The 20476-nt window shown below is 38.5% G+C and overlaps 1 protein-coding gene across 10 annotated transcripts in view; it reads left to right on the top strand.

Annotated features, from left to right (window-relative positions):
• Positions 1–20476, top strand: part of BLACAT1 (BLACAT1 overlapping LEMD1 locus) — a 56712-nt gene that overhangs the window by 27856 nt on the left and 8380 nt on the right. Inside the window, exon 1 of one of the 10 annotated variants that reach the window (XM_081949638.1) lies at positions 4849–5055. The exons of 6 other annotated variants lie outside the window; for them this stretch is intronic. The gene's annotated coding sequence lies outside the window, so the exon portion shown is untranslated. Of the gene's footprint in view, positions 1–4848; positions 5056–19643; positions 19827–20476 lie in introns of those variants that run through there. 3 more of the 10 variants (XM_081949633.1, XM_081949636.1, XM_081949632.1) reach the window with 3 other exon arrangements.

The raw sequence follows: 20476 nt of genomic DNA, 5'->3' as shown, positions 1-20476 counted from the left end.
TGCCATTTATTACTTTCAGAGCATCTTTCTGACTTATCAAAATAGCTTACAAGTTTGTTTGTTTTTTGCTTTGGCAGAAAATTAGATAATTATGTGGGGATGAAATCCTTTCAAGTTCATAGAAATCAGTGTGAGGATCTTCAAATTTATACTCCTTCACAATCTTGAAATGAATGGCCACAAACGTTTTGCTTTGTGAATACAGCGTACAATAAAACGAGAGTATTATAATGGGATGAAGCATGCTACATTTATAGACATCAACTTGGAGTGGGTTTCAGGTCACACAGACCTTTTGACCATAGAAATGGCTTACTCAGTTCTAGGAGGTGAGGGGAACACTGCTCAGAAGGTCAAAAGGCAAGACGAGAGAGACCATACACATGACAATACTTTTAATTATTTACACAGCTCAAAAAAGAAGCTCACAATAAGTAATGAATTATTTGCAGGAGGGAGAAATGAATAAGGAAAGAAGCCTAAAGTTAAAAAAAAAAGCATGCAAACCCTATTATATTTAAACAAAAGATTAGGAAATAAAGAGTAAGAAAGAAACAGAATCAGAAAGAAGAAAGGAAGATTGGATAAACAAACTAAACTGAAGAAGAATCAATGGACTGTGGGGATGAAAATAATGAAAGAATGAAAATCGGGTGGCTGCAAAAGCAGAACACAACCATACATAAACACACCTGCACTAGAGATGATCTTGGATGATATTGAGACATGGTCGCAAGCATGGGTATCTCTGTGGTAGGTGTGGGAAAGAAGATGATGTCATGGCATGTATGTCATGACATTATCCTGCAAATGTCAGATTTTGCATCATTTGCACAATGTCATCATGAAACATGACGTCTAGCTGACTCCAAACTGCAATGGCAATGAATGTACATAAATCTCTCTTTCTCTACTCTCTACAATTTGCCTTAGCCCAAAGGCTACAATTGGTCTAATTTATTTCAAGGGTCACTTTGATTTGAGGACACATTTATCAATCTGTTAGTCTAAAGCTTTTGATTTCCACTAAGTTATTATGTGAGGAAGATCCCAAGGAAGTGTCCAGCATTCTCCCCCCCCCCCCCCCGCCACATACTGTATGTTGTTGGGTGCCATTTGTAGCATGCTGAGTTTCCCCAAACTATGTATCAACATTCTGTGGACGCTTTTGCACAGAAGAGAAGACAATTTTGATATACTGGCTTTCTCTTGAGGGAGTTGAAAGCCATCCCGAATCTCCTATTCTACTGACATTTGTATTTCACGTTGGATTTGAGTGCAGTCCTGGAATGTAACACTCTTAGAATTATGAGGAAAAAATATTCTGAAAATTTATGGATTCACAGTGCACAACTGACTTTTCAGAGGCTTTTCAGAATATAATAGCCACAGGAAATGAATGGCCTTAAAAACTCCTGCTGAAAAACAAGGAACATCTCTAACAGTGCTTCTAATGGTAAACACAACCAAACAATTTCATCTGCTAAGGCAAGCAGACAACTGATCAAAGTTTTATAACAGAAATTGTTTTGTGCTGCGAGTACTTATAGAATATTAAGCAATGTTTGTATTATATCTCAAGTTACTCTGTTCAGTTACTGGTGGTCCTTGATTTACACCTGATTTTATGACCTTTTTGTCATAGTTGCTAAGTGATTCACTGGAGTTAAGTGAATCACACAGTCATTAAGCGAATATGGCATCCCCCATTGAGTTTGCTTTGATTTGTTCAAAGACAATTGGGAAGGTCACAAATGTTGATCACATGACCCTAGGACACTATAGGTAATCTTCAACTTACGACCACAATTGAGCCAAAAATTTATGATGTTAAGTGAGAAATTTATTAAGTAAGTTTTGCCCCATTTTATGACTTTTCTCACCACATTCGTTAGGTGAATAATTGCAGTTCTTAAATTAATAACATGGTTGCTAAATGAATTAGTTTCCCCATTGATCTTGCTTGTTGCAAAAGGGATACTCCATCATAAATGTGAATCAATTGTCAAGCATCTGAGTGTAAGTCACGTGACCACTGGGATGCTGCAATGGTCATAAGTGTGAAAAGTGGTCATAAGTCACTTTTTTCAGTGCAATACAATATTGTAGACTGAGAAGTGGTGGTGACTGAGCAAAGTACATGTATGACTTACCTTTATGTCTGTAAAGTTCTGTAAATTCATGTGTTGAAGGGACCGGGGGACACGTAGTTACTGGATGACAGCTCTCATCATTTCTGACTATTGGGTTGATCTGATTCTCTGGATCTGAGGGATGATGGAATGGCTCATATGAACCTGGTTAGATTTTTGCAGATTATTTATTGTACCTCTTTTGAATTAAACGTATTTATTTATTTAATACAGTTATTTATATTTGCCTTTCAAAATGACAGTCCTCCCAACACGATTGACCAGCTATCTTAATTTTATATATATATATATATATATATATATATATATATATATATATATATATATGCAAACATACAAGAATATTGCTTAAAAGCTTTCTTCCTCCAGGTTTGCTAGTGATAACTTCTCAGTGTGGGAGAAGGAAAATAGCCAGCTATTAGATACTCAGGTATCTAATTTAGATACTGTGCTTTTCAAGATACAAATCCCTTTTCTTTTGGAAGAGAATAAATGCTTAGATTTCTAGAAACCACATATTAGGCTAGTAGCCCTATAGATCCAGCTCAAGTGCCTGAATCCATACACTAGGATGCTGTTTCACTGCTTGAAAAGCACATGTTTTTGGGCTTTTAATACAACATTTTCAAAAGGCTAATCCAAAAAGTAGTGAATATCGGGAAGATGCCTCCTAAATCATCTGTTCACCTTCTGTCTTGATAAGTTAGTAAATAAACACTGTTGTTGAGCAAGCATGAGTCAGAGCAATATTTGCAGAGAGAGAGAGGAGGAAAGGCAGAGGGCCAACTCTTCAGCTGCGCAAACTGATGTAAATTCATTGATTTTCACTGGCGCTGGGCAGATTTTGTCCACAAATTCCATCTTGAGCACAAGGTGCAGACACATTCATTAAAGAGCAGGAAGTGTTCCCATCTGTAGGAAGGAGCACTGGGGAGATTTTGTTCTTCTCTAATTAAAGCATTTTCCTTATTCTAAAAGCTCTTATTTCTTTTTGAATTCCTCCTGAGAAGCTTGTTTGAAAAGGCAGCTGAGAAGAGAGACCATCCACCTGAAATGCAGGAGGGAGAACTATACACTCAATACAATTCTCTTTATCCCTTTTGTACAGCAGTTACAAAAAAAGTTTTTGTTTTGCACACCTTTTAGAGCTCTGCATGCCAGCATTCATTCGTTTCAGACTATTTTCATGAGTAATGCTTTAATCAGGTCTCACATTTCTTGCATTTGCAAACGGAATGAAAACCTACATTGACCAGAAATGTACAGTTGAGGGTTTTCCCCTCACTCCCTTCTGTCTTACATTACATGCACAGATGACACACATCAGAAGAAAAGGTACTGTAACGTATTTGTGGAAACAGTTCTTAATTGTGTGTGTCTAGTATTCAAAACTTTTTAAATGGGCATGACAAACAGTGCCAAGAGATGTTTCAAATCCATGCTTCTCAGGAAGGACTGGAAAATAATACAATATAGAAAGAGAATCAAATGGCTTCTCTTTGACAGGCAATTACCTTTCCGCTTTGTGCAGGAAATTGCCAGATGCATGCTTTCAGCTATGCCTTAGCATGCACGGCCAGAGTGTTGTGCAAAAGAAAACCTGTGATTTAGAGTATGATTGCTATATGTGTGAAAATGTCCTAAGTCTTGTATGATTCACCATGTAATGTGAATGTAGATCAGTTTGTAAATATTCAAACTGAATTGGGCCCTAACACCTAATATTTGCAGTGCCATGTAGACAATTGTCCCTGGCTTTTGACAACTTGACATTCAATACTTCAATATTTGGCTTTTCCAGATTCCCAGTATATAGCCTTTTCAGGTTCACAATCATTTGTTTTCATTTCATGACAAGAGTTTTCAAGCAATGTTTGCAGGCATTGAAATGGTTGTATTCAAGAAATAATGTATTTTCTTTATCTGCAGATGCGTCAGATAGAAAATTTTAAATTCATAGAGTACGTTATGCTTTGAAGGAACCATTTTTAGAGGGATGACTTCAATGGATTCCAGCAGCAGTCTGACAGTGAAATAGGATTTCAGGCTTTTGCCCTGGACATTTGCACAACATGATCTTGGTCAAGTTTCAGATGGCGTTCAGAAGAGCAGGACATGCACCTTTATTTTTGGAACTTCTCAAAATTATATTTTGCCCTGTGTATTGCTGCTGGTCTGTTATGCTGAGCCCTTTCATTTAAGCCACAAGGACTAAAGGTTTTTGCGCAGCCTGTGGATTATGCAGTATATGACTCCATTTGCTCAGACAATCAGTCCAAAGTAGCACAATTGTGAACCGCATGGCATTTATCTGTCCTTGTTCCAAGACATGCCTTCCTGTAGGAAACAGGATGGGGCCACTAAAAGCTTATTTCCCAGTGAGTACAAACAGGCGCAAAGTAAATTTCATTAGATACGAGCCCAGACTGTGCTGGAAACAATCAAAGTAGGTGAATTACTAATGAGATGACCAGTCAAGAGAAAATTTCCAGGAAAACACTCCATGGCACAGATTTGGATAAGGTGGCCACAGTTTGGAAGATTTGTTTTCATTCTTTTTCTATTTTCCAAAGGTTTTCAGCTTATCTTTCTTAAGTCCTCTGCTGTGGTCTATGGCTTTTTATTCCTATGTGATTGCTTTTTATACTTCATGTAGGGCTAAAAGCCATGGGTTACACAAAGGAATAATCAACTCTCTTGGGTACCTCCAGCAAAGCCGTGTGAAATACAGATTCCTGAACTCTTTCCTCCTCCTTTTAAAAAAAGAAACCATCCACATTTATTTTGGATGAATGTGACAGACCCACTCAGCAAGAGAATGTACAGAAGACTGGAGCTCATTTCTTTCCTTTTTCTGAGCTGCTTCTCTCCGTTCAGAGATGAAAGGAAGACTACTTCAAAGGTGCAAGGTGCAGTTTAATACATGTGAGATGCTTCCCAAAAAAAGAAAGAAGGAAAAAAGCACTGCCTTTCAAATATAGGTTCCTAACCTTCCCTTACCTGGTAGATCCCCATAATAAATGCTTTAAACAGAATGCAGTGCCATTTCCATAAAAGACCCAGTGAAATAGCTAATGTACCGTGGAGAGAACAGCTAGCCACAATTACAAGCTCTTCCTCATAGGTTTAGAAGTGTCGAGATGAGTTGAGATATTTATTTGGGAACATAATGTGCAAAACCTGGGGAGGTTGGTGCAGAATAAGATTGCCTATCTGTTTTTGTAGCCGTTTCTTTGACATTCTGGAGTAAGCAGGTGATAATGTTTATCTCTGCATTGCACAAAAAATATCACTGTGGCTCTGCCTACACAACATACGGTTATCCATAGTTAGTGTATTCATAACTTACTCAACTCATTTTTCTGGATTTATATCATATCCTGCCTGAAGCATAAGCTATCCACAAAGACAGAGTTTGCAGCACATTTTTGCTAAATGTTACTGTCTGGTATGTAGCTATATTTGTTGAGTGAACACAGCCACAAGAGCCATAATGTTTTAGCTGCTTCGTGCCATAACAAACGAATAGTCATCCTGTTTCTGGGTAGGATATCTGAGATTTCCTTCTGTCAAGGGTGCCCCAGAAAGGCTGCCTGAGTTCCTTCAGCAGACGCTGTCTTTCTGAGAGCCATTGCCAACTGCAAAGGTCATACCACACACCTGCTTTTCTGATTGTACTTGCTTGTAGTGGTGAATGAGTGGGACTTGGATGGCCAGTGCATAATTAACTAGCAATAATAGGAATGGGGTGGAGAGGATAAAGAACCCATTTAAGAAGCTTCTTTATTGCAAACCAAAATGTTTTCTTCTGCTGGGAAAGTAATGAGCAAAATCCCATTTGCCTTTAGCCCAGTCTGAATTGGAACAAAACCCCTATGGAATGTGCAGTCCTGTTTTCACTGTTCCATCTTACCATCAATTGTATCCCTTAATGATCAGGGCAGCTGCACTGGGGGCCCAGGAGTCTTTGAAGGCCAGGCTTTTAAATGGTCAGCATTGCTAATAAGGATTGGGGAACCTTTCTTCTCAAACACTGGCCTTTCCTGTATGGTACCTGCTCAGATTTGTTTCTCTCCAATTTCTGAGTACATCTGTAAGAGCCACCGGTGTTGTCTGCTGATTTATTTTATTTTTTTTAAAGAAAAGAACCGTAGGGACAGCTGTGTAATACCTCTTAGGATCAACCAAGTGTTCACAAAGCTCACTGAACAAGCTTTTGAATTATATAGAATTCCTTTGTTGGCTAGAGTTTACAAAAAAAATCAAGAGAAAGAGAGAAAAGAAAAAGAAGAATATGGTGATATATAGGGTTATACATATTGAGCTTGCTGTATAGTTGTAAGTCTCCAGATTGCTGTGTGGCTAAGTGGGACTTGCAGGCTAATTAAAGAACTGTTCTTGGAGGTTGGATGGAATTTTTAGGTCACAACAGGAGTATGTATCCTTTTTAGGGGACCCCTTTTTATTTTTGAATGACTTCAATGGTTTCAATCATATAAGTGAGAGCAGGACAAAAACAATAAGAAGCGAGCCAGGATAATAAATGTAATGTCTGTTAATTTTGAATTCTATTAATATAAAATATATAGTTAATAGAACTAGTGTCTACCTGCACTGTGCAATGCTTTGGATGGGATTTGAAAGAGGTTCTTCAGAATATATAGAAGCAGCTCATATATCTGACACTTTGCAGCTGAGGAGCTAAATGCATATCTCTACACACACTTCCATACTAAGTCCAAAGGCCTGCATGGCCCTACGGGCTGTGTGTCCTCTTGCTATTTGTTTAAAATGTGCAGCCTAAAATGTGACTCTGTACAAAAGAGCTGTGTGTGTGTGTTTGTGACTCTGGGTAGCTGAATGTGGCTCAAGGTTTCCGATTGTATTTCCTAAAATTATATAGAAGGGTGCTGAGATTAGTTACCAGGAAAAATTCAGCCGTTTGTGCCCCGGTGGTTAGAACAGCAGCACAGATTAGTAGATAAGTCTCCCATACAATCAAGGTAAGAATTGCCAGCAATTAACAATATTCAAAAATATCAGTGGTAAATAAAGAAGAACCTGAGATCTCCTCTTCATAGATACAAATTCTAGCAGCTGAATGTAGTCTTAAACAGGACTGAAGATGTCTTATAAAACAGAAAATAGAAGAAATAATCTGGCAATCTTTTTATTAGCAAAATCAAAATATACATTGTAGTAGGGAATACTGAATACTGAGGCAATAGAAGCCAAATTGAACAGATTTAATTAGTGGATAGAAGACTAGAATGCTTTTCCGCCTTACAGAGACAATTCCATCTTTGAGATTACATAGATGGTAAAAAGTCTGGATAGCATATTTTTAATTCCACATAATTGTAATGGTTCCTCAGGTAATCTAATAGACAGGGACAATTTGTCTCTTTATTTAATTAAATATCGAGCATCCAACATCCTTTATTTATATTCCAGACACAGGAGACTGGCTTAGTCTGTCTTCAGAAACTAGATACGATTGGACCCGGTTAATCTATCGATGGGAAACTAATAGGGCATACTGGGGCTATTAGCCTGGACGAGGAAGTTGAACAGCAATCTCTTGTTGACAAGAACACTGCATAAATATTTCATACTAATTATATATAACTAAAGGTGTACCCATTAATTGGTTTATAAAACTTCAATATGTTTTTGATATATATGTTAGATTCTTGTCCCTTTCAATTTGTTATACTATATTGATCTGGTTTTTTTTAGCAACACAGGTAAAAAAAGAAACTTTCAGCCATCTATGTTTCTGCAAATCATTTGACTGCAAGAGAGATGCTGTAAGAAAATGCTCATTTTCTAGGACACTAGCAAAATGTTGGATAAATTAGCACTGGAGTGACTGATAGGGAGAAAAATATGGGGTCCGGAATGGATCCCACCTATCACTCTGTTAAATTCTAGCCAACTTAATTTCTCTAGATTCCCAGGTTTCTCTGCTTTCTACCTTCTGTAATTTGAGTACTGGTTTAGCATTCTTGCACATTCTCATTCATTTGCCTCCCTCTGTGCTTGGCAATCAAATGAAATCCAAGTCCTTTTGCAGCAGAGATTTATACCTGATCATTTAGAACTGAATTCCATACTGTTCTGCATGGGCTGTATTTTTAGTAAAAGGATTGCAATCTTTATCTGTTCTGCTACTTTTCTAAGAAGCAGCTATCCTCAATTTTTACATGGAAATGTCTCTGTATATATTCACTGCACTGATTATGGATTTATTGCAAAATATCAGTAGCACAACGCATCCAGTATTGTAAAATATATCTTTATATTTCGACAAACCATGATTTTTTAAGAGTTAAAAGTTCATCAGGAGACATCTAACTTTGAGTAACTAATCCATTGAGGCACTGAGAATATCATTAGGCTGATAGTTTGAGGGAGAACATCTGAGCCACCTTTGTGCTAATTGCAAATTTTACAAAGGAAATTATTAATGAAATACAGAATGCAGAAGAGAAAGGCGAAGAGCTTTCACAATATAGATTGCAGGAGAGAAGGAGATGAATAAAATTTCATATAAATATTAGATACTTACAACTGAAAGTTTTCTGGAGGAAGGTATGTCTAATTGGGAAGAATTGGTAAATCGGAACATATTGCAAAATTCTGTCACAATTTGGTGCAACTTTTTATTTGCTGCTAAAGGTACAAGTGTCCTGTTTTCCTTGCTATTTAATCACCACAGTGAAATACTTCTGAGCTTGCAGGATATATTGGATGACAAAGTAGCCAGCCATATTTTAGTCTCACATATTTTTGCAAATCCAACTCATGGGTTAGTTTATGATTCCTTGTTGTACAAACTAGAGATTTTATGAAATTTATTTGCCACCCATCTCATATCCAATAACAATTAGGTTTTGAAAAACCTACTTAACCATGGTGACTACCCATGCAAATACTGGACATAGCATCAATGTAGTCTTCTGTTTGGGGAAAAAAACGCACTTTTTAAACATAATATTAGTCATAGACTACTAGAGTAAACTGATGTGTAAGTTTTTATAAGTTACTGTGTCAACCCACAGAAGAATCTGCATATCATGTTGAGTCACATATTGGCCAACCTCATCTTACCATTTTTGTATGAAACCAAATGATCTGAGAGGCACATCAAGGTTTGTCTCCATTGGGCTGACATCTAATAATGGTGCTGGCTATTCACTAAATTATTCACTAATGATAGCAATTCTCTAGAGAGATATTAAAAGCTATCTGCCCGTTACAAATATTGTCAGTATTGCTTGTGTGCTAGTCTTCATTTGGAAAGCCCTGACATTTCTTTTTACACATTTGGCAAACAGGTGTGTATAAAGCTAGAGTGTTCATTACAAATTGTGTATTTGTCTCTGCCTCTTTTTGGCAGGAAAGCTCAGATGGTGTTGAACCATAGAAAAACCCTCTTTCTTTTTGATAGAAAATGGCTTATTAAGTAACAGGCTACCCCACTGGTGCTGACTCAGGCAGAAACTAATGAACACCCTGGCTGGCCATTTGAAATTTATTGCACCTATTAATTACAACCATTAGATGCAGCCAGTGAAATTTTTATAATGAGGACCCTTGCGACTTTGCTTTCCTAGCAGCAAATTAACTGTGTATATGAAGGCTGAGGAGGGGAGAGAGGGTTAGAATCAATGGCATCAGCATACTTTACAGAAGCAATGTTTTAATTAGTGGTTCTCTGCAAACACTGCAGCCTGAAACTCCAGCTGAATATGCATCATTATTTCCCATTAAAGAGACAATGCTTCCCTTTACTAATTGACTTTATTTCCTTTTAAGGTTTTTTTTTTAAAAGCAAAAATTGAATACTTTATGTTTGGGTTTGAATATGCTGGGTGAGGGGATTGTTGTTAATGGAATTCAGAGTTAATAATTAAAACGGAAGTTAAAAATGTGGCTAAAACAAAAGGTGAAGTATCCCTCTATCTGTCTCACATTAGCAATCCGCCTTTATTTGGAGGTGCGCAAAGTAGCATCATATGTTGCAATGATCTCATACTTAATACAACCCTGTGGAGTAAACTTCAATTGAGTGAAAATATATCTTTATTGGTCATGGAATATAAATTGAATCCTAAATAACATTTAATGCCCTAGTTACCAATTATTTTCATGGTAATTCTGGAACCAATTAGAGGTAAATCTGACCTCTAATTCAATACTGGATAACCATGACCTACCAGCTGGATGCTAGTCTCAGAGATTCCCATTCTGGCTGCAATATTTCCAGCAAGCTATCGGTAAAAGGGAGGACGCGGTGGCTCGGTGGCTAAGACACTGAGCTTGTCGATTAGAAAGGTCGGAAGTTCGGTGGTTCAAATCCCTAGCGCCACGTAACAGTGTGAACTCGTTACTTATCCCAGCTTCTGCCAACCTAGCAGTTCGAAAGCACATAAAAATGCAAGTAGAAAAATAGGGACCACCTTTGGTGGGAAGGTGTTCCGTGTGCCTTTGGCATTTAGTCATGTCGGCTACATGACCACGGAACGCCTTTGGACAGTGCTGGCTCTTCAGCTTTGAAATGGAGATGAGGACCACCCCCTAGAATCGGGAACAACTAGCACATATGTGCCAGGGAAACCTTTACCTTTACCAGTAAAAGGTATGGGCGTGACAATATTTTCAGCAAAATTATACAAATCCCACTTCTGCTTTTGTCACATCATTGTCTGTTTCTACTTATCAGCAGTCCATTCTTATTTATCTTTTCCTCTGCCTTTGCTACTTGTTGCACTGCCCAACTGCTGATTGTGGCAGCATCTAAGCAGAAGAGGGCTTCAAAAATTTCAGCAATGGGTTGTCTGCCCAGTTGGTGGGTGGGCATAGGCATGGTGGGCGTGGCCTAGCCAGCCTCCTGCACCATAAGGGGGAGGCGTTTTTGCCTTCCCTAGGCTCCGGAGGCTTTCCTCGAGCCTCTCGGAGGGCGAAAACTGCTTCTCCCAGGCTCTGGAGGCTCTCTGGAGGCTGGAGACGGACCCGTTTCCAGCTTTCCAGAACTTCAAGAAGGCCCATTTTTCTCCCTCCCTGAGCTTCCGCACAGGCCCTGCATTTACCTCACATCCAAAACATGGCATGTGGAGACTCCTGGGAGGGGAGGGGCAGGGTGAGAAGGGAGAGGCGGGGTAGGCAGGGCCAGCCAGGAATGGGATTTGGAGGTTCTGGGAACCGGCGATAACGTTAGCTGCGGGTTCTCTTGAACCCAGGTGAACCTCTAGTAGCCCACCCCTGCATCTAACCCATTTTGACTGAGTTTAAAAAGATAAATGGTATCGCATGTGGTTAGTTTTTGAATTGCAAAACAGGACTGTAGGCTAACATCCTGGAAGCAGGCAGTAGTAAAGCCACTTTGATATTTAAAGCCAAGAGATCTAAATGGACATGTCTATGAAGTCGCTAAATGGTCAGGTTTGGTTTGAAGGAAACATTACCTGCCACAGTAGAAGAAAAGTGTATAGTTATCTAGTTACTTATATTTACAAGTTACACCTTTGCAATTTGTTTGTTTTTCATCAAGTCACCCTAAGTTGATGGACTATTTTATTTTATTTATTTAATTTCTATGCTATCTATCTCACTTTTACAGTAACTCTGAACAGCCTACAATGTTTTTTAAAAAGGTAAAAAGATACTAGAATATAATTAGAATGAGTAAAATTTAATAGAAAGGACTGAACAAAGAAGCTGAACACAAGATGGGCAACCTGGTCAGCCACCACCACCATAGGAGCCCCCTGTCTGGGCTGCAGGCCAAGTGACAGAGCCACATTTTTAGGCTCTTCCGGGAGACCAGGAGAGTGGAGGCAGACCTCTCCTCAAGTGAAAAAATATTCCAGAGGGTGAGACACAACAAAAAAGAAATGTTTAATTAACTATTGACTATGCTATGTGTACCTTACCTTTGCAGTACGTTTTCCAGAAACTCTAGTCTTGACACACTTTTATTAATAAACACCCATCTTAACACTTAGAAAGGGCTGTACGTTTGTACTGCATTGCTTACTGAAGAGTCCAGGATCAATTTTTCCATCTCCAAGTGATATTGGAAAAGTCTCCAGCTTGAAACCCAGGGTTGTTACTATCAGTCAGTGCAGACAATCCCAAACTAGATAGATCAATGGTCTGATTTGCTGTAAGGCTTTTCTGATATTTCTGTTTAATGCACCAAGACCATTTAATAATTTTCTTTGTTTCATGATTATGTAAACATATTAAAAGATCTTTGTTATGTTAAATGGCATCCAGACATACGGATATACCTTTACATTGTACAGGACATAAATGTGGGATACCTTTGTGGTAAAGTACTAAATTCAATCATTTCCATGAGGGATGGATTTCATATGATTTGATGGAAGGACTAGCCAATCTCAATCTTGTATTGAGTGAGAGAGAGATGCATATCATCCCAAGTTCAAGATTTTTCATGATAGCAGCAACAAAATGCTTAAATATGTGATGACTTTATGATGCCTGTATAATCACTACCTATTTTTTAGAACAAGGTAAGTAGGTTAGAATGATGTCAATGCAGAAAGATAGGTAAAGGTTAAGGTTAAGTTTCCTCTTGCACATATGTGCTAGTCGTTTCCGACTCTAGGAGGTGGTGCTCATCTCTGTTTCAAAGCTGAAGAGCCAGCACTGTCCGAAGATGTCTCCGTGGTCATATGGCTGGCATGATTAAATGCTGAAGGCACACGGAATGCTGTCACCTTCCTACCAAAGGTGGTTCCTATTTTTTCTACTTACCTTTTTATATGCTTTGGGACTGCTAGGTTGGGAGAAGCTGGTACAAGTAACGGGAGCTCACTCCGTTACGTGGCTCTAGGGATTTGAACCACCGAGCTGCTGACATTTCTGATTGACAAGCTCAGTGTCTTAGCCACTGAGCCACCGCATCTCCAGAAAGATAATGGTTATCCAAACCATATTCCAGGACCTGAGTTCACCCACAGTATTTTGCAAATATTGGTTAATCATCTGCATTCATGGATACTATTAAGTAGTAGAAATAAGTCTTTTAATAATGATGGCTGTGCTTGATATGATGGCAGGGCGGATTTTAGTGGGGATTTGAAGGGGATTGTTAAGATGACCGTATCGTCTTCATCCATTTCCTGTTAAAAATGGGAAAAGATTCCATTCACTTTCAGCCATTATACTGCATACCACATACCACAATCATTCCAATTATAGTCTAGCACAGTCTATATATCCAACTTTTGTGGCAGAAGTCAAAATAAGAATACAAAAACTGCCCATCCTTTGTCCCTGGCTTAATGTGTTCTTTTTGCTCCAGTTTCTCACAAAGGGTTTTAACAAATTGGATCCCTTCCTTTCCTCATTGCTGAGTGAATGTGTGAAAAGAGTAAAGATTTCCAATTTCAGCAGCAGGGGCTTAACTGTTAGGAAGAGCAAAAACCTGGCGAAATCAGTAATTGTTGGTCTAAGGAATTGGTCTGCCCAGCTGGTTCAGAAAGACATTTATTAGGGCTCAGGAAAAGTGACATTATTAAAGTGAGCATGCTGATTTCAGACAGCTCCCGATTCATCACTCTGACAGTGACAAACACGGCCTGAGGTTAAGCAAATGACTACAGAGAATTCTGTGGCTTTACATTTTTAATATTCACTGTGTTTTCTTGGCTGCAGAGATTCCTATTCAAAAGATCTTCTTCCTTGAATAGAAAGGGCAAAGTAGGGCCATGAAACATGCTTGGATTTTGCAAATCAAGTAGGGCCTCTGTCATTCCCCTTACTCTAGTTCATTTATCTTGCATCTGAATAGAAAGTGGAGGGTCAATTTTTAAAGGTTCCATGTTACAAGCTTTCCTAAATACACTAATAACACCCTAATGGAATTGGGACTCCTGTCACTCAGACCACCCAGGTCTCCAGGCAAACAAGTGGTTTCTGGTGCTTTTGAACTCTCCACAATTCTCCCCTCCCCCATTTCTATTCCCAGGGAATCTAATACTGCAATACACAAAGTGCCTTGTTTCTTCTACCATCCTCCTCTCACTGGTAACATGATGTACTATCAATGGAGCTATCTATCCTTGAAAACAGTTGAGTAGCAAAATTGATAACATAATTTTGACTATACACATAGAATCAGAGGCTACGATTATGACTTTGTAGCAACTGTGGAGCCTGTGATGCTTTATGAGTTTGCCTATTTATTTCAGATGTTTCATTACCTGACTATGTAACATCATCAGTACTAGCTGTGATAAATTTAGCACTGATGGTAATTAGTGTCAGTTAATTAAAGCAAGCAAACAAATAGACAAGCTCTGAGAATAACACGGACTCCAACTCTGAGCTACATTTATTCTCTTCTAGCATCTATACTCATTATAATTGGACATCCAGGTGTAATTCTAAATACATGTTTCTTTTGAATTTAAATGCTTTACATGTCCTACAGCCACTGGCTTGAAAGATTGGCTTAGTTCCTTCACTTCGTTATATCCTGTTTCTTTCCAGAGCTCAGGTAGATATCCATGGCTTTCCTCAATCATTTTTGCCCTGAGGTATTAGTGAATAGCTGAAGAGAGGTAAAAAGAACTGTTTAGAGCCTTGAGTATAATCCTTGTTCAGTTTATGTCTGTTTACTATTGAAATTTTCTTTGCCATTAATAGCCAATGAGGGTTTGGACTAAGGTTTTAGTAGTCCATCATTAATTACATAACAAAGATCTTTTTATCTACATACTGCTAAATCTTTCCTTGTTTGTAAACTTCAATTAGTCCAAATGTTGCATCATAGTGCAAAACATTTTGAATCATGGTACCTCAAATCTATAAATACATACAACATCCAGGACTCATTACTCCTGTGTGCAAAAGATGGTTTCCAGGTCTGACAGGGTAATTTAATTTTAAGATTCTTCATTCTAGTTTTATTAGCAAAATTTTGGCTGCTGCAGCATTGCCACAATTAACCACAGTCACATGACTGTGATTTCTGCTGTTCCCTGCCAGCTTCACACAAACAGTCAATAGGAAGCCAGCAGGGAGTCAGAAATTACTCCTACTGCCTCTGCTTTTTTACTTTTCCATGGTCATTCAGCTTCTCTGTTTAGGTAAGGAAATATCTCTGAAAGGATCACCCAACAGATCATGGCTTATCTAATACTTTTATAAGTTTAGATAACTCAACTGCTTCTTGAATGAAAGCACTTATATGTGTCCCAGGATAATGTTGCAGGATTAAATCTGGGTCGATCACCGGGACAAGAGGTTTAGTCTTCTGAGCTTTTGGACTCGTGCTGGAGTCCACTAAATTAGTGCAAGCAGTACTGTCAGCACTTCTCCAGGAACTAGAATATGGGCTCCAGCATAAGTCCGAAAGCTCAGAAGACTAAAACTCTGATCCTGGTGATTGACCCAGATTGGAACAATTCCTTCTACATTAATGTTATACACCTTTGTTCTTTATTTTTTTACTTTAAGAACCAACCATTAGGGATCAAACATTAGGCTCACCTAGTACAGAATTCTGTTTTTGTGTTTGTATTTGTATTTATTAGTTTGTCAAATACAAGGCAGCAGATATAAACATGGACATGAACAAAAGAAATGAATACAAATAAATGGAGACAGTAGGACAGGGACGGTAGGCACCCTGGTGTACTTATGCATACCCTCTTTACAGACCTCTTAGAAATGGGATGAGGTCCACGGTAGACAGTAAGTTTGAAGCTGTGAGGGTTAGAGGATGTAACAACAGAGTCAGGTAGAGCATTCCAGGCATTGACCACTCTGTTGCTGAAGTCATATTCGCCAACCATATGTCTCTGGGAAGCCAAGAAGCAGAAGATAAAGGAAATACCATACCTTCCACTCAAGCTCCTCGGTTTTTTGTTTTGACTATTTTTACTTTGATTCTTAAACTTTGGGTACATATGTTCCTAGAAAGAGAAGACAGATATGTTTAAAGTATGTTTATAATAAATACATGTTTGGCAATGCTAGTACTGCATTTCAAATTACAACCTGTCATCTAGAATTGGCAACCAGATTAAAGACAGACTATCATGTTTATATGTACCATCTAACAATAGAGTTATTTGGCTGGCTTGTCATAACAATCATTAAAAATATTAAACTGCAAGTATACGTCACTAAAAATTAACAACAAAGGCATTAACAATAAAGTTTCATACTTAAGAAAGCATCAAATATTTGCAGGGGGAGAAAGCAAGGAAATAATAGATGCATCAAAACAACATTGTACAAGTAACAGAACATGGACTTCGTAATGAAAATTACACAATCACATCTTTTGCATAATGACATCATAATGATTTCATCATTTGAAAACATTGCTGCTTGATGGAACTTACCACTTTAAAAGTTCTTACTTACTGAACCTCATTTAGAAATATTATCTGAAAAACATCTCTCAGTTGCATGATTCATACAGTAAATTACACTAAGATATTATTTTCTCAGCTGTAATTTGTTAAGTAAATCATTATGGTGTCAAAAACATATGCTGCAATACAAATCACAATGGCTGAATTTGTACAACCAGATTATGTATGAACAATGGGTAACATATGAAGGCAGCCAGTCTCTTAGTGAATATAAATGAAATTCTGACATTCAATAATAAAATAGGAGTTCGAAAAACCCAACCGCAGAATCTGTATGATTTGGGTAGTTTGCCAATATGGTAAAATAAATAAAGTTTGATACTGAAACATGGTAATACATGTAGAATGTGAACTTAGTCACACATACCAGTAAGACAAGTGCAAAATTAAGATTTCTTAATAGAATACCAATTACATATTCCTCTCTTCTCTGTATCATTTAAAATATCTATCTATTCTTAGGTATTGACTGAAGGTGCTTAAGACCACTGCAGCCTACTTCAAGTCTCTTACTTCCTGCTATATCAACCTGTAGCCAGAATTTGAAGTCATGTAGGAATTAGAGACTTGCTTGCCATATAAGATACCAGGTTACAAAAGGTTGCACTATTAAATGGTAGGAAGCCAAGGGAATCAGAACAGAATATCCTTTTTAGGACCAACACAGGAAGTTCCATTTTACCCAAAAGGCTGCTGTTCATCCAGCTTATTATTGACATATCTGACTTATTGACTGACATATCTTTGTGCCTTGCCAGGATTTCACATAGGATTCCAGTTTATCTGGAAGTACGCAGATCTGAACCTGGGAACATCTGCAAGCAAAGCCTATATGATGCTGCTGTACCATAACTCTTCCTTTTTCCACCCCATTGTAAAAATTACATATTATATAGAAGCATCAGTAGACCAGTAAACAAAACAATACATATTTTGTTGATTTACTTACTAGTAGTTATTCTTCAACCTTTCTCTGAATGTTTGATTAGCTTTCTTGTATTTAACAAGAAACAGTAGCATAAGAAAATGAAGAGAAGAGCAAAAGTCACATTATATAGCATTCTGAATTTGAGCAGAGGCTCATGTATACATGTGCACAAACATACAGTTACAAGATCCTAGGAATGGATATTTACTCATTTATATCAAAAGTCTTATAGTTCATATTTCGCTATAATCTGCTTCTCTACAAACTCTACCTATAGGTTCCCATTCTCTATAGACTAGCAGAATCCAGTGCAGCTCTGAATGTGCCTGAATCACCACACCACCTGCATGTTTAGCCCTACAAATGGCCATTTAACTTCCTTATTTTTTTATGGTTGTGAGGCTCTGGGAATGTTTGTATAGTTCATGCATTTTGGATCCTCTCTCTTGCTTGAAAGCTTAGAATAGAATAGAGTAGAATAGAATAGAATAGAATTCTTTAGTGGCCAAATGTGATTGGGCACACAAGGAATTTGTCTTTGGTGCATATGCTCAGTGTACATAAGGAGAATGAAATACATTCATCAAGAATAAAAAGATACAACACTTAATGACACTCAAGGTTAAAGGTAAAGGCTCCCCTCACACATATATGCTAGTCGTTCCTGACTTTAGGGGGCGGTGCTCATCTCTGTTTCAAAGCCAAAGTGCCTGACGTCTGAAGACATCTCCATGGTCATGTGGCAGCATGACTAAATGCCAAAGGCGCATGGAACGCTGTTACCTTCCCACCAAAGGTGGTTTTTATTTTTTCTATTTGCCTTTTTACATGCTTTCGAACTGCTAGGTTGGGAGAAGCTGGTACAAGTAACAGGAGCTCACTCCGTTACTTGGCGCTAGGGATTTGAACCACCAAGCTGCTGACATTTCTGATTGACAAGCTCAGCATCTTAGTCACTGAGCCCCCACGTCCCTTAGTCAAGGTTGCTAATAAGCTATCAAATCATACTAGGAAACAAATAAAAACAATATAAATTGAAAGATACAAGCAACATGGTTATAGTCATAAGTGGGGAGACATTTTTCTTTTTAATTAAATTTAATTTTAACTTTTTAATTGAATTTGTTAGATGGAAAAGTTGTTATGACAGAGGGACCTTTTGCTCATAGACTAACATGACACTCATATTACAATGCTGTATCATAGGATTCCACAATCTGAGAACAGAGTCTGTGTGGACGTTTTCTTCCAGAGCATCTATCCTGAAAACTTTATTTAAAATTTATATTAAGTTTTGAAAACTCCCGCTTGGAACTGGGCCAATGCCACCCAGCTGGCTTTCATGCGTAAGAGAGGCCTACAGTCTCACAGTATTTTGCTTTTTAAAACAGTACCTGTTATTCCAGTGATACAGTATTCTGGTGTAGTGGGTTTGTGATCTCAGCCTCATGTTGTAGAAATGGAGTACCAAAAAGTTATGATTGTGGCTGTGACTGTGTGATCAAACCTCCACTCCCTTCTTGCATACAATGCACCTAAAGAGATTGGGGCTTTAATCCCATGGTCATAGCCTCCGTCTTGAATTTTTTGAAGCCTCTCTAAGGATGCCCCTGAATGGATGGATGGATGGAGCAGTAAGAAATGTAATAAAGCCCTATATGCTATATATCAAACCCTTGGGTTGATAATTTTCTTCCCTGGCCCTTGATGCTGATTAAGGTATTCTAATACTAATTGGTGGCAGCAAAATTACAGGTGGGTAAGGAATGAGCTCATCTTGTAGCGACCAAACCAACCTTCCAAAAGCTTCATTTGACTGATCTTTGCTCTCTTCCAGCTGTTACATCCAGAAAACCTTTTGCTATTCACAGAATAAAAGTGGCAGAGAGATGCAGTGAGATGAGGACTGTCTGTTTCACGAACCTTGTGAGAAAGGAAGCCTCATTAAACAGCCTCTTGCCATTGTTCTGTGCATTTCAAAGGAAATATCTAGACTTTATTTTAAGCAGGAGTCAGGCAGACAGGTATACAGAGAAATCTGTCAAATAAAGCTGAGGGGGGAAGGGTAGAGAGAGGCTGCAGCTGCAGCCATGAATTAAAAGGGCTGGGCTTATCTGTATTGGGGCTGCTTTGTGCTGAAGGCAGACTCCTTCCCTGGAAAGACAAGGTCAGGCTGAAGCAGAGAGGATAAAAGTAGTGTCGGCTGGTTCCCAGGTTACTGGATGGGAGGGATGCAATTGTCATTGCCTTGTGGAACGGACTGATCTAAGGTGCTGAAGGGCTCTTTAATTAATGCTGAGCAGTTGTGTTTGAAGCTAGAAGGTCAGTCAAATATTCCCGGTAACCTTGGAGGGCTTACTCATGCCCTCAGTACTAGCCGAGCTATTGAAAAGCAACCATCTCAAACAGGATTTTGGCTTTCGCTGCCTCTTTTTTTTTCTTTTTAATCTGGCTGAGGTAATTCGCAGATGTCGATTGCTTCACTTAGGTGGGAGCAGTTTTTGGCAGGGGTGCAGCCAAGCCATTTAGGCTTGGCATATTTGGTTTTGCTTCACAACCTTTGTGCGAGCCAAAGAATTATTAGGCCTCTGCTAAATGCTCTGTGACCCTAACAACCAGTCCTGGCTCTAAGCATAATTAAAATAAAATAAAATAACTAAAGCTCATTAAGGAGAGGGATTGCTGAGCAACAGTTCATATTGCATTGTGTTACACCTTGATAAGGCTAGACTTGAGGCTAACATTTCTCTGGAGACTAGCAAGAGATCCTGGGCTGCCTAGAGCAAAGAGGGACATCCTTTCTCAGCTGTCCAGTTTGGCTGCTGATTGTTCCTTTAGTGTTGGTGATAGGTGGTGCAAGAGATATTCTATTGCACCCCTGAGCATCAGACCAGCTTAGATGGTCAGAAGAGACCATAGAGCAATTCTGTTTACCTACCTCTGCTGCCACTCTGCCTGGTACCGCTTTTCTG

The sequence above is a fragment of the Natrix helvetica genome, assembly GCF_964273705.1.
Source record: "Natrix helvetica genome assembly, chromosome: 3".
NCBI classification, from domain to species: domain Eukaryota; kingdom Metazoa; phylum Chordata; class Lepidosauria; order Squamata; family Natricidae; genus Natrix; species Natrix helvetica.
The sequence above is the reverse complement of the archived record's forward strand: the minus strand, read 5'-3'. Positions and strand labels throughout refer to the sequence as shown.